Here is a 13,141-nt window from a genome sequence, read left to right on the forward strand (position 1 = left end):
CTGAGCCCGGACCAGGTAGGAGCCTCAGTCCCAGGGGGTGGGCAGCCCTCCCGACTTGAAAAGGCCAGGAGGGCCCCGATCTCTGGTTTATTCATCTTTCTTTCCAAGGGTCCCACCGACTCTGCCCGACACATGCTCCCCAGCACAAGGGCATGGAACACCTGGGGCGCTGGAGCCCCACTTTAGGGATCAAATTGGGGAGCCCCCCTGCCAATACCCTGGATGCGGTCGAACAGGTGGTGCTGCCCGGCACCCGCTCTCCCAGCTCTGTGAGGGGCTTGGCGCTGCTCGGGGCCCTGGGGTGGGCTGGGTTAGGGTCTCCTGCCAGCAGCCTGGGGCGGGGGGTGGGGGGCGTCCGGCTCCTCGGCAGTGAACTGCATCCACAGCTGCCTTTTTCCAGAGGGGAGTGCAAGCCCCGAGAGCCTCGTGGGGAAATCCATCTTCTTCCCCAACGTGAAACTGACTTCCACTTAAACCACAGCTTGGGAGGAAGGAGGTGATGCAGGGTGCCCTGGGGTCCCATCACAGAGGGCGCTCTCCAGGTCAGCCTTCCCCTTGGGGAGCCCCTGCCCCACTATCCTCCACCAAGACGTGCTCCACCGCCCCCCCCCCAGCAGGTCCTTCCCTCCCCGGGCTCCCCAGACTGAAAACTGAAAGGCAGCCCGGCTTGGAAGGAAGGGGGCTCATGCAGGAGGTGAGGGCGGGTGGCTGGGAGGCGCCAGCAGCTCCCCCTCTGTCTCTCTGAGCTGAAACGTCCATGGGGACCAGGCCAGGCCAGACGCTCCGACTTCTGGGGTCAAGTCTAAACGCCCACCTTTCCCTTCTTTCTCTGTTGAATGTCAGGGGCCAGCAGGGAAAGGAGGCTGACCCCCCAGACTCAAATGAGTCTGACACTCAGCTCATGGTGACCCAAGAATACGGCATTTCACGTCCAGTGGGCCACCATCCCATCAGTTCCTGTGTGTCCTGGGCCTGGGGTTACGGAAGGACCCATGCTTCCAGTTTTTATTCCCAACTCAGGCAAATTCCAGCAATTTCTGTGGGCTGAGAAATTTGCATCAGAGATGACTTTAGTATCAAAAATTGAAATGTAGGACCTGTGTGTGTTTGAAATGATACCCGTTATTCAAATGCCCTGAGGAAAGAGCCCCAACGGGCCACTGAGGCGCATTATCAGTTGCCAAGTTCGTCTGCTCAACAGGACGAAGAGCACGGGCTGGACTGCGGCTGTGCCCGCCCCTCGCAGGACCCGGCGGCCCCTCTGCTGAGATTTGCTCCTCCCCACGGCTCAGCCCCTCTGCTGGGCCCTGGGCCTCTGCTGGGTGGAGGCTGGAAGACTGGGCGCCTGGCTATGAGGGGGAAAGCCCACCAGACAGAAAACCTGCTGCTCCGGAAGCGTTCCTGGCATGGGGCTGCTGCCCTCAGCAGAGGTGGGAGGCCGTCCCCCGCCCCCTGTTTATCCTCAGCCTCCCCTAGGCTCGAAGCAGCAGATGACGGGCCTGCCTGCTGGCCTTGAGTCCCTGGACAAGGAGGCCAGGGACGGACAGGGCCCACCCGGCACCCCACGCGGGGGTCCAGCTACTGGCCTTCCTCTCCCAGGGATGTGAGAGATTGGACCCTTCTCATTGGTGACTTCTGTCTCCTGGTGGGCTTCCTAGAAGGGGGCGTGGTTGTCCCTGGACAGCATGACCCCTGCCCCACCTCCGCACTGTAGTGAAAGGGGAGGTTTCCTCTCTCTGGGCCTCAGTGTCCCATCTTCAAGATGGCTCTGGCTGGACGAGGTCCTGGACAGGCTGGAGGTAGGGGAGCCCGCGCTCACTCATTCAGGGTCACGGTGCCCCAGCCCCACTCTCATCAGCCAGCTCAGGGTCCCGCCTTCAAAGGGCTCACAGTCCAATGAGATGCGACCAACAGAGGCACCTGCATGTTGCTATGGAAACACGCTGCGGGCTATGGGCTGGGGATGGGCCCGGAGGGTCTGCGATGAGGTACTGAAAGATGAATGAGTTTCCAAGCCCAGAGACCTCGGAGGAGGTGGGTCGGGAAGTGTGTCCTCCCGGGCGAGCGAGAAGCTTCTGGGATGGACGAGAAACTCCCACACGTGGGATCACTCAGCCTGGTCCACGCCTGGCGCCAGGCGCCTGTTTATCTGAAAACCTCCCAGCAAAGTCGGTCGCAGAGCTCAGGCCATTCTGTCTTCTCCCTGGTTTGGGTGCGCAGACAGAACCGTGGCCATGCGTGTGGAGCGCCGGGCAGACAGCTGGGCTGGAGAGGTGTGGGTGTCCCGGCTGCCAGCCAGGCCCAGCGCGGAAGACCTGGGCCGTCCAGGAGCCAGGCTCCACCCCCTCCCCCGCAGGGGGCTACGTGGGCCAAAGTCATGGGCCAGGGTCCACCGGCTGGGCCTCAAGGTGCTTATTTGCCCCCATCAAAGCCCCCACCAGCTTGTCCCAGAGTTCAAGAGGTCAGTGGGGAGGGGTCCTGCCCGGGCACAGCTCCGTGGTGGGTCCCGAGGTACCCTGGTCCACACGAGTCCCTGGCAAGCGCCCGGCGAGCAGGTGGCCATCCTGCTGCGGCTGCAGTTAGGACAGGGAGGCCCCTCGGGCGGAGGGTCTCACCACGGCAGCTCAGCCCACAGGTCTCAAGCGGAGAACCCACCTCCTCAGGAACAGCCTGGTGACATCCTGCAGGATTGCCGGTGGGTGAGCGTGGCTGAGGGTGGGTGAGTCGGGCCGGTGGAGCCCCTCTACACCACCGCCACCTGCCCTCAGCCCGCCCACCTCCCTCTTTCAGAAGGCAAGTGTCCTTGGCAGCTCTCCTCTGCTTAAAGGGGCAGGCCCCCGAAGGCACCTGGTCAGGGCCATGGTGGTCTGCGGAGAAGCGAGAGGGCCCCCTTTGTGCTCAGGCGATGGTTTGTAAGCTCTGGGGGCTGCGGCCCTGCAGAGACACCCCCAGGCCGGCCAGGGCCCCAGGTCCCTCTGCTGTGCCTTTCTTGGGAAAGCCCTTCTCCCGTGTCCAGCCTCCCCGAGGTCAGTTCCCATCGTGGGTGGTGCTGGCTGGACAGCAGGACCCCGTGTGGGGCCCCGGCTGCAGTGTGCACGGTGATTCGAGGGGTAAGTACGACTTTCAGCCCCAGCTGCCGAAGAGGAAAGGGAGGCTCAGGCCGGTTACCGCTTGCTGAGGGCTGGACTCGAACCTGGGCCCCGTGGACGGTGCTCTTGGCTGTGGCACCAGCGGCTCTCCCTTAGTGCCACCCCGGGAGTTTTCTTTAAATCTGCGTCTCCAGGGCTCCACCTCCGGCCCATGAGTGGTCTGCGGGCTGAGGCCCAGGAGCCGGCCTTCCGTCCTGTGCTGGAAACACAGCGGCCTGCAGCGCCCACCCACCTGTCTGTCTGAGCCGGGCCTGGGACGCAGGGACCCCAGGAGAGAGGCAGGTGGGAGAAGTGCAGCCGGCTGAGGCCTGGCTGGGGGCGGCCTGGAGGGGAGGCTCCCGGGCTCCCTTCACCCCGAGGCCTGCCCTCCTGGTTACTTCGTGAAGGTGACCAACGAGGCACTGGGGGGCTGCCGGGTGGGCCCACGGCGGGAGGAGGTTGGATGACGGCTGTCTGACCGCCCTCCTGGGCTGGAAGGGCCCCAAGGTGGGCGCCGTGACCGGGCAGCCCAGGCCGCCCCCCAACCTGGCCCGAGCCATGGCCACAGCCGCCCGCTGGGGTCCCGCTGCCACAGACCCCTCGTCCCCAGTCCTCCGCCCTGAACCACACACCAGGCTCCGTCCCGGGGGAGGGTTGGCAGGGACCCCATCCTCTGAGAGGGACGTCGGGAGGCCTTCTGGTAGGTGGCCTTTCATCCAGGACCCGAATGACAGGAAGCAGCCAGGCGTTGGCGGGGGCGTGGGCAGGCAAGCAGGGAAGGGCCCAGCTAGAACCTTCTAGAACCTCGCACTGTACACATGGAGGCGAGAGAGGACCCTGGCAGATCCCTGGGGTCCCCTTGGGCCCGGGAACGGGGGCAACGTGGTCCCAGGTTCCCCTGTCCCTCTGTCCTCGAGACCCTCCTGGATTGAAGCTCCGTCCGAGGGCAGGGGTGATGGGCCTGCCGGTTCCGGTTTCCTGCGGGGCCGCCCACGTCTGGGGAGGTGTTTGCTGGGTCGAACGGGGTGTTTGCAGGGCCACGGCCCCACCTCGGTCCCTGGAGGCCAGAGGGCAGCCTGTTCGGAGGGTCCTGCCGTCCGTCCGGCTGCGCAGCCAGGTCTGCGGTGCCTGTGACGCTGATTTTACAGAGATGCGAGCCGTGCTCTGAGTGAGACCCAGCGCTCACCATGGCAGCTTCCAAACTTGCAAACGCTCTGCGGCACCTCCGCAAAGGTGGGGAGCGTCAGGGCCTGGCTCCCCAGCACCCCCTCCCGTCCTGCGCGCCGCCAACCCGTGTCCCGGACCCCCGCCCGCCGCCAACCCGTGTCCCGGACCCCCGCGCGCCGCCAACCCGTGTCCCGGACCCCCGCGCGCCGCCAACCCGTGTCCCGGACCCCTGCCCGCCGCCAACCCGTGTCCCGGACCCCTGCGCGCCGCCAACCCGTGTCCCGGACCCCTGCGCGCCGCCAACCCGTGTCCCGGACCCCTGCGCGCCGCCAACCCGTGTCCCGGACCCCTGCGCGCCGCCAACCCGTGTCCCGGACCCCCGCCCGCCGCCAACCCGTGTCCCGGACCCCCGCCCCGCAGGGAGCCTGCAGCCGTGGCAGCAGGGAGGGCCCACAACAGCAGGTTCTGCCTGGTGAGGAGCCCCCAGCCCCTCGGTGGAGGAAACGGCCCTCCCGGGGAGGCTGAGCCGAGGAGGGGACGATGCCCCCACCACCCCAGCTCGCCACAACCAAATCTGTGTTTCCAGTGCCAGGAGAACGCACTTAAACTCTGCGACGGACGTCAGGGTAATCATCTCCACCCGGGACTGGGACAAGGTCCAGGGCCTCCCTGAGAACAGGCCAGGGACATGTCAATCGCTTTGGAGAGCGAGCGAGCTGGAATGGGGTGGGGTGCTGGCTCTGGGACAGCCCGCACAGATACTGGCCGGCCCGGGCTGGGAGTGGTCGAGGCAGCCCCCCACCCCCACCTTGTCTCGCTGGGCTGGAAGGAAGAGGAAAGAAACTGCGGAGGGGGAGCAGGAAGTCAGAGGGATGGGAGCCTGCAAGGGGAGCTCTAGCCTTGCCCAAGTAGCTGAGGCCCTGCGGCTCGGCTGTGCCGGCTCCTGCCCTCCTGGTTTTCGGCCGCCAGGAGCTATTTGCAGACGTGTCTTTGTCAACAGGAGCAGAGCCGGGTTTACGGGCCCTCCTGAGCCTCCAGCTCTGGGCGCATCTCATCTCAAGGAGGAAGGTGGGTGGGGGCAGCACGAGGCTCGGGGGACCGGGGACCGGAGGTCGGGCTGGGAAGTGGGGGCGTGGAGCTGTGATGCTGGGGTCCCGCGGCCGGGCCCTTTCCTTGGCCGGATGACCTCAGCTTTGTCATCGTGTGAGTGGCAGAATAATAATGCCACCCCAGATGCAGTGACCATCCATCTGGTACAACAAACGTTAGAACATGCCGGAAATAGAAAAGCACCCCACCCTGCAAAGGGGCCCCCTTTCTCCCCCCTCAAGCCCCCTCCCTAAAATGATGGGCTCAGAAACCCAAAGGAGTAGCGTTCCCCCCCAACCCCCGCCCCCAGGCAGGACCAAGGACAGATACCGACACGGGATCAATAAGGACAAATCAATAAGCTCCCTCTCCTCCTCCCACGGCACCTCCCCTGGCCTGGATCCCAGCTCCCTGAGGCTGAACGTCCGGCGTTCCCTTCCAGGAAGGGACGGAGGCTGAGAACCTGAGGGCCCAGCTGGACCCCCTTGCGTCCATGAACCTGGACAGAGCAGGTGGTGCTGGGCTCTGTGGCCTGGGGTCCAGCGGGGCCCCCAGGACCTAGTTTGGGGGTATCTCATCCACTCAGGGGTCCCACTGAGGATGCGATCCACGGTGGGGGCGGGCAGGGAGCAGCGCCTCGGCTTGCTGACGGTTCCTGAGCTGCAGGCCGTGGTGTGTGAGCGGCCTCGGAATCTCAGGGGCCCGGTGCTGGCTGGAGGACGCGGAGGACGCGGAGGATGCTGAAGACGAGGGCCCCGCCCGCTGCCCGCTGCCCGCTGCCTGGGGAACGTGCTGATTTAAAAATCCAGTCACTGGCCGAGGAAGCTTCCGTGCTCTGCTATCGGCTGCTGGGCCTGGGGACCTGAGTTCCCATTGTGGGCGCCCACCCACCACACCCCCACCCCCGATTCGGGCAGGCTGTGCATGTCGGTGGTCTGCCTTTCCTGCTGAGTCCCCTCCTGGGCAGGACAGCTGGGCACAGAGATGGGGGTGGAAGTGGGCAGAGCAGGCCAGGCCCAGGCCCACGGAAGGCTGTCTGGGAAGATGGCGTGCAGCTGTCACACGAGCTGCCTAAGCAAACTCGCCCAGGAAGCGGCCTGTGGCCTCCAGGGTCGTTGGCCTCTGGGCCTGCAGCTGATCCTCCGCTTTGGGTGGAGATGCACGGGCTTCCTCTCCTGACTTCTGTGCTGGGCCTCAGCCAGCAGGCCACAGAGAGGCCCCACCCCGCAGGAGCTGTGCAGCCTTCCCGGGACCCTCCGCCTGGTCTCTGCTGCCGACTCTGTTTTCATCGCTGGTGGGGGAGGCCAGCCGCCTTTGCCAGCCTGTGTTTGTGGGAACTCCGGCCCCCAGGAAACTGGCCCAGAAGGTCCAGCAGGGAGGGTCCACCCCGGCCCAAGGGGCCCCAACTGTGTTGCTTCCCAAGGAACCTGGGACGATGACGAAGTGCAGGTGGCCTCAGTTGGCGGGCGGGGGGCCAACCTCAGGGCTGGCATCTGGGGCAGACACGCTGACACCCCAGCCTGGCGTCCACTGTAGCGAGGAGCTTCCCTTGGTTAAGAGCAGCCTGGGAAATGAGGGGCAGTGCCCCGCTTTACAGCTGGGGAGGCTGAGTTGACGGGGGGTTGCCTGAGGCCTGTGGCCAGAGGGGCAGGATCGGGTCTGGGTCTGGGTCTCCTGGATCACACACATGGGGCCACCAGGGCACATGCCCAGGGGTGGAGGTGACAATCGGGGGAGGGGCCTTCGCTCTGCCCCAGGTCCACAAGGAACAGCCCCCCTCCCCTGGCCTGGCTGGTCAAGCCCGGGGGCCAGCAGGAGGCATGAACGCGGCCGTTCTCCCCTCCCTCGGGGCTGGTGGGGCCAGTTTCTGAGGACCAAGTTCTGATTTCCACCCCCAGGAGGGGTCCCTCCACGCCTTGGAGGTCCCTGGGCAGTGGACAAGACTGGTCTGGGCAGGACGTGCCCGTGGCCTGCCCAGTGCCTCTTCCAGGACGACCTGGCAGCTGCCTGCCTCGAGGGGCTCAGGATCTGGAGGGGGTGATGGACACCCTCAACCAGCGATTTGGGGCTAGGCCCAGAGCACACACCCTGCTGTGCTCACAGAGGGCAGGTCCCGAGGGGGCCCTGGGGACACACGTGTGGGGTCGCACTAGACATGGTGGGAACCCAAACAGGAGCGGCAGCTTGGGGTCCAGGCCTCACATGCAGGAGGAGCCCCGACGTGGCACTCGCACTGGCCCAGCGGAGCCTGGCAGGCGGTGGGGTCTCCCACCCCAGGCAGAGCGCCGTCTGGAACTGCAGGGCCAGGTTCAGGGCCCAAGAGAGGACAAGGTGACTTGGAGGCAAAGGAGAAAGAAGAGAACCTTCCAGGAGGACTCAGGGCTCCCCTCGGAGGGTCACGAAGCCCCACTGGGCCTGTCCTCCGTCCTCATGCACAGCTGTTCAGCGTGGCCCGCCCCCCGCCCCCGCCCCCTCCTCTGAGGGATGCTGTGACCCTCTGCCCCCCAGGCGGGAGCCGCACGATCCTCCAGGCTGGGACTCATTAGCAGGTGGCCAGCTGGCTGGGACAAAGGGCTTTTCTGTGCTGCGGGCTGTCAGAACGTAATTCTTCACGAAGAGCCGGACTCGCTGCCTCAGGGGTGGCAGGGCCGGCAGGTGTCCAGACACGTGCCGTTCCGGTCCTGGGTTAGGCCGTGGGGCACGAAGCCCTGCGTGGGGGTCCTTGGGCACAGTGCCCCTGGGACGCTCTGCAGCCTCCAGGGCAGGCGGCAGGGCCCACAGGTGGCAAGGAGAAGGCCCTGGGTCTGCGCCGCACCTGGCCTGGCCCGTGGGCCCCCTGTCTGGCCTCTGAAGGCGCCTGAGTTGTGTCGGGCTTCCAGCTCTTAGCTGTCGGCGCAGAGGCCTTCGCTTGAGAGCAAAAGGGCGACTGCCGGGCGGTTCCTGTTTAATCGTCATTTCAGCGGCAGCAGCAAGCGTTCAGCACCAGCCAGACACGGAGCCAGATACCAAGTGCCCGGCCGACCCGCGCCCCCCCCCCAACTCACGACGGCCCCATGAGCGGGACTGTTGCCATCCCCACTTAACAGCTGGGGAAACGGAGGTTCAGAGAGGTGCCAGCCGGCAGGGGCCGTCAAACCCCCCGCCACGCTTGCTGGGTCCACAGAACACTTGGAGCAGACGCGAGGGCCAGGGATCCCATTCATGCCCAGCTGCTTCCTCACCCTGCAGAGCGCTTCGCCCTCCTCTGGAGTGTGTTTATAGATAATTAACTACTTAGCAGAGAGGCAGGTGGGGGTGGGGTGGGAGGCAGAGGCACGCGGAGCTGTGAAACTGGAGGCCGGCCAAAGGCGGATCGATACCGTCTGAAAAGACGCTGCAAGGTGTCGTAGGACAAAGTCCAGCTCACAGGAATCCCGGCTATGGCAGCGGGGCCCCTGAAGGTGGGGGAGTGGGGCTGAGCCCCTGCCAGATTGGCTCAGAGGGAGAAGGGGCCCTGCGGAGCCCTGGCAGGAAGGGCACCTGTCGGCATGTCTGGTTCCGGACAGCACAACCCTCCAGGCCAGGGCTGTGGGACGTCACGGACACAGGGAACGAGAAAACCTGCTGGGGCAGCAGGCCCTGATCCTGGCACAGCACAGCTCGGGCTCGCGGCTTAAATCCAGAGCCTGCAGGAGGACGGGCTGGTGTCTCGGGGAAGGCCAGGTCTTGACTTCCTCTGTGGTACTGTCCACTTCTCCTTGCAAGGAGAACGTTCAGTGATTTCGAGGCCTCTCAGCTGCCCTCTCCCCTCTCTCCCACCCCTTGTCCCAGCGTCGATGTGGCCTCTGGCTGGTCAGCAAGGGCATCTCTCTAAGAGGCCTGGTTGGACCCACTTGCGAGTGGGGGAAAATGATGGCATGTCCCCTTTGGAGAAACGGCCCCGATTCTCACATTCCTCCTGCACTTGATGGCTTTCAAAACTTTTGCTGAAAGAAATGGGCAAAAAGAGAGACTCAAATATGGGCTTTCTCCCAGGAGCCCCAGGGAAGGCATTTGGTCACGACTGAGGCTGGAGGGGTGTGTGTGGGGGGCGGCGGGGGTGGGGGGGTGGGGTGGGGGGGTGGCGCTGTCCATGGTGCTGAGAGCTGGGAGGCTGCAGGGGCCTGGGGGACGTGTCGGGGAGGCCTCTGGCCCAGGAGCATGGATATGTGTTTCCATGTAGCAGTCAGAGTGACCTGGGGGCTGGACACGGTGCCCCTCCCTCGGGGCCTCACTGTAGTGTGTGCTGGACCAGGGCTCCCACCGAGAGATTCGATCCCAGGCCAGGCCAGGATCTTCCTAACAGCCCCCGAGAGATGGTGCCAGGGCCCACGTGGGGCTCTGGTGGGGCGTGGTCCCCTGTGTGTGTGTGTGGAGATCCCACTGCAGGACTGGCTGCGGGGGCTGCTTCGGGGGGTGGGCGCGATCTCTGACCTGAGGGAGGGCAGGGTGGCCTGCGAGGCCCCAGGGAGGTGAGGCCACTGGATTCACTTCAGATCCAATCCTGACAGATGATGGGGAAAGGATGAGGAAGAAACAGACAGTCTCTGAACCCTCCCCAGATCCCAGCATCCTTACTCCTGCCTGGCCCAACGTGGTCACCATCCCTCCCTCCTGGGTAGCACCTGCCCCAAACACCTGGATCCTCTCAGCCTGAGTGTGTGGGGTTCAGCCAGGGTGGGGTTGACGTGTGACGCAACAGGGGCCCCCTCTGGACCCAGCCTCCCTTATGCTCTCTTGCCAGGCACCCACTCACCCACTCATCCATCCATCCATGCATTCAACATGTTTACCAGCCCTACTAAGTGCCGGGTATGTGTGCAAAGCCTGAATCCTCCATTATTGGTGGGGGTGGGGGCAGGGGAGGGGCCGACAGATGTGACATCTGGGGGGTGAAGGGTACTAGGAAGAGAGGCGAAGCATGGCCACGGGGCAGAAGTGGGGGGCGAGAAGTGGGGGGGGCGAGAAGCTCATCCCCACAGTCCATGTACTCGGGAGCACCGGGCTTTTCACGTGGCCCCTCTCAGGGGTGCTTGGGTCTTAAAGGGCCTGCGTGGCTGGGTCAGGGGCTGCGGGAAGCAGGAGGGCGGGCCTGGGAGGGGACTGGAGGGGGCCCGTCAGCCACCCCTCCCCTGTGGCTGGGCCTGGCTGAAGGGCTGGAGGAGGAAGTCCCCCAGTGGCGTGGGTGTACAGGCAGGACACCTCCTTCTGGCCCGGTGAGCTCACAGCGTCACCCTTGGGCTCACGTGGGTCCTGCTGCCCACGGCCCCCTCCCCCCGTCCCCCCGCCCGCCCCGTCGCCTCCCAGGCCCGCCCTCCTGCCTCCCTCGGCCCCCGACCCAACCTAAGTCCCACCTTTAATTCCAGTCCCCGTTTATGCCAACAACTGGTTACCATGGCAATGTCCTTGGGACAGGGTGGAGGGTGGAGAGGGCAGCAGAGGGAGAGGGGAAGGCCGTTTCTGCAGAGAAGGCTTTTCACGTTAGCCAGTGGCCTGGCATTGGCCGGGGGAGCGTGTGGGGAGGGGTCTTCGGGGGCCTGCTCCACATCCTTCCTCCTCTTGGCCCCCACCCGGGATCAGCTCAAAGGGCACCATTCCTGCCACAAAGGCTCCAGGACACAGGGACACGGAGGCACCTGTTCCCCAAAGTCGGTTTCATTCATGTATGAACTGGGGGTTTTCCTTTCCTCTGAAACAGCAGTTTCAGGAGCGGCGGGAGGGAGGGGCCTGGCGGCCTGGAGTAAGCACTAATTCAGCTCCCACGACAAGACTAGATGATGAGTAGCTTCCTGCAATGAGTGCTTCCCGGCCGGGCGCAGGTGGGGAGGGAGGGCTGTGCAAAGTAATGAGTTAGGCCCGATTAATCTTGCTGCATTAGCAAATCTGTGGGGAAAGCCAAACAAGGTTGGACAGATGTGTGTGAACGTGTGCATGCGGTGCCCCTCTGGGTCCACCAGGGCCCCAAGCACCGTGCTAAGCCCAGTCTGGCCTCGAGCTCCGGGAGGGATGGGCCTGCTGGCTGCGGCTGGGCTCTCTGGCTGGGCTCACCCGTGGGAATGGCCATTAAAGCCCACCTTCTCAACTGCGTGAGCGGGCCCAGGTGCAGGGAAGGGACGCAGGGCTGACCTGGCTGCGAGCAGCTGCAGGCTCCTGCCGAGAGCCCAGGCCTCTCTCCCTGTTCAGCCTCAGCCACCGGGCGATGCCAGCACCTGGCCCAGGCCAGGATGCCAGGCTGGGTGGGGGCCTGGCCAGATCTTCTGCCCAAGTCCTTGGGCCAAATCAGCTCTTAAAGTCCGAGGCCTCCTGCATCAGGGTTGCCTGGAGATGGCTGTCAGCAGATGGAGATGGGGGCCTCGGCCCAGGCTGAGTACCCTCTGAGGGTGGGGTGCCAGAGTCTGGAACTTAAGCAAACTCCCAGGTGATTCCCTGTGCATGGCTATGAGTGGATGTCCACAGTCCCCAGGGCTGCATTCCTGGGTGCCCCTTCCTCCAGGAAGCCTTCACAGATTGGGCCAGATCACCCTCTCTCCTCTGACTTCGGCCTAACATTCTCAGGAGCACCCAGATTTCATGAGTTCCGAGAGACGAGCCTAAAGGCAGAGGCTTGAGGAAGCATCCCCATCCCGAAAGGCGTGGGGAGTGCCACAGGGGGATGGGACAAGACAATCTCGCCTTTTCAGCCGGACAAACCCCGTCCATACCTCACCTTCCTAGGCTGCCAAATGAGGGAACCCCTGCTTCCCAGCGGTGCTGAGATGGTTAGAGGAGATTTCAGAGGGACCTGGAGCATGGTTGGCCTCTACCACCAAGAGAAGGTCGTTGAGCAAGGCACCTTCTGTCCTGGGACAGCACGGAGCAGGGACGGACAAAGAACCCAGCCGGGAGTCACCAGGGCTCATCCCCCCGTCACTCCCACCGTCCCTTCTCTGTGAGGGGGCGCTTCGCAGGTTCTGAACCTCGTGTGGCCGAGTGCTCTGCTGCGTGTGGGGAGTGGTCCAGGAGAGGCGGGGGTCGGGGTTTGCCCTCCTCACCCCCCTGCACGCAGTCAGCCATCGGCCGGGCCTGTTCCCCAGCTCCTGGTTCAGTGCAACTCTTCACCTTAGAGAACCTTCTGGTTCCTGGTGCAGAGCTGGCTCGGGGAAGGGGCCTAAGGGTGTGAGAGGAACCCAGGGTTTGCACTGGGGGTGGGGGCTGAGAGGGAGGAAAGGGTAAGAGGGGGCTTGCCAGTAGAAGTAGGCCACAAACCAGAGCAGGCTCCGAGCGAGTCGGTGGGCTGGCCCGGGGCGGGCTGTGCGCCGGGGCTGGCAGCCCAGGAGGTCGTGCAGAGGGCAGGGCAGACCGTGGGCAGCTGCAGTCTGTAGGGGCACAGGCCAGCCCTGGGACATGCTGTGCCTGAGGCCGGGGAGGCCAGGGTGCAGACCCTGAAGCTGGAGGGCCTGCTTGGAACCCCGGTAGTGACTGCATCACCTTGGCACGCGGGGTAACTCCTCTGTCTGCGCATTTCCTCACCGGGACACACAGGTAACCAAAGAGCCTGCCTCATAGGGATGCTGTGGGAGCTGTGCCTCGATGGCTTGGGCCAGCATCTAGGAAGCCCATGGACAGGGTGAGGGCGACCGTCACTGTTGAGACTGGCCACTGCTCAGGGCCAAGCTTTTGGAAAGCTCTATTTATAGGCACCAGCCAGAGTGGATAGACAGCTCCCTAGAGGGGAGCCCTGGAGGCCTCAGAGCAATTGT

Source organism: Balaenoptera ricei, chromosome 15 (genome assembly GCF_028023285.1).
Source record: "Balaenoptera ricei isolate mBalRic1 chromosome 15, mBalRic1.hap2, whole genome shotgun sequence".
Taxonomy (NCBI): Eukaryota; Metazoa; Chordata; class Mammalia; order Artiodactyla; family Balaenopteridae; genus Balaenoptera; species Balaenoptera ricei.